We start from the raw sequence: 1,356 nt of genomic DNA on the forward strand, positions 1-1,356 counted from the left end.
ATGTTAGATGGAGAACCAAAAAGTAGTAACACTTGTAATAAGATGTATTTATTAAAGAATATTATAGGCATATCATAAGAAATGACACCAGAACATATTGCAATAATGCTATATATATATTATTTATCAGTATGTTTGCAAAAACTAATTCTATCTGGTCTTTTTGAGTCCTCATCCAAGGACACATTTTCCTACCCAACTCCATAAAGTTGAATACCAGACTCTTTTGGCAACTACATATAAATTTCTATATAATTATATGTATATAAATCAATAATTGGCAGAAATAAAATTTATTAATATATTTATAAGTTCATAAAACATCCAAAACTGATGGCTTACGAGTAGAGATTCATTTTTAATATAATGAACTATTCTATGCAATAGTTAAACCACAGATAAAAGTAGTTGATTTTATAAGTAAAACATAGTCTCACACTAGTAAAAAAGATACTCTTGATATGTTTCTGATTTACATAAAATAAAAAAATACAATTCTATCACAAAGACTAAAATGTAGAATTATATAAGATAAACATGAAAAACTATATCGGAATTGAATTATTTTGCTATATATTTTTATGATTTGGAAAAACAAGCTTGAATTATTTTTTATCTGTTTCTATCTATTTACATACAAATTTTTAGATACACAGACAGATATCTTTAGCTTACAGAAAAAAATGAGACTGTGGATGGACTGAGAACATGACCTTAATCAAGAAGTTTCACCACATGGTTCTCTGGAGAAACTTGGATACTGAGAGATGACACTCTCCCTGAGTTCAGCCTGTTCAGTATCTCAAAGGGATAGGAGTTGGCATTTAGCCTAATGTGGAGCAAGAATAGACAGACTGCTATGCTGCTCTTCTGTTCAACAGCCTCATCACAAAGGACAAGTTCAACTTGGGGCAGGGTTTTGTGCTTGTCAGAATAGAAACTTACAAAAACATAGACAAATGTCATCATGAAAGCAGATATAGAACCTGTAACCTTCATAGACAGGGCTTTGGAAATAAGAAGTCACAGGTTACTGCCTTTTGACATCTCCCCACAAATTGGCCATGAAAGCTGTTTCCATGGTGATTTTACATCAAGCCATGACCTCTAATTCTCTTAGCTTTCCAGATTCACCTTCCCATTTAATGTAACCTTCGAGATACATGTTATTATGCATAATGTGATATTTGGTTGACAGGGTTTTATTAAACTCATTTTGATTATCCAAGTTAAAGAAATGGGGGCTAGAAGTATCTTGGTTAATTTCAGTGTTAAAAAAAGGAAACAGGAAGGACCTGACCAATGGTTTCAGGCTTAGCTCATTCAAAATGGCTGCAAGACCTTGAGATGTCAAGT

The sequence above is a fragment of the Hipposideros armiger genome, unplaced genomic scaffold (assembly GCF_001890085.2).
Source record: "Hipposideros armiger isolate ML-2016 unplaced genomic scaffold, ASM189008v1 scaffold_815, whole genome shotgun sequence".
Taxonomy (NCBI): Eukaryota; Metazoa; Chordata; class Mammalia; order Chiroptera; family Hipposideridae; genus Hipposideros; species Hipposideros armiger.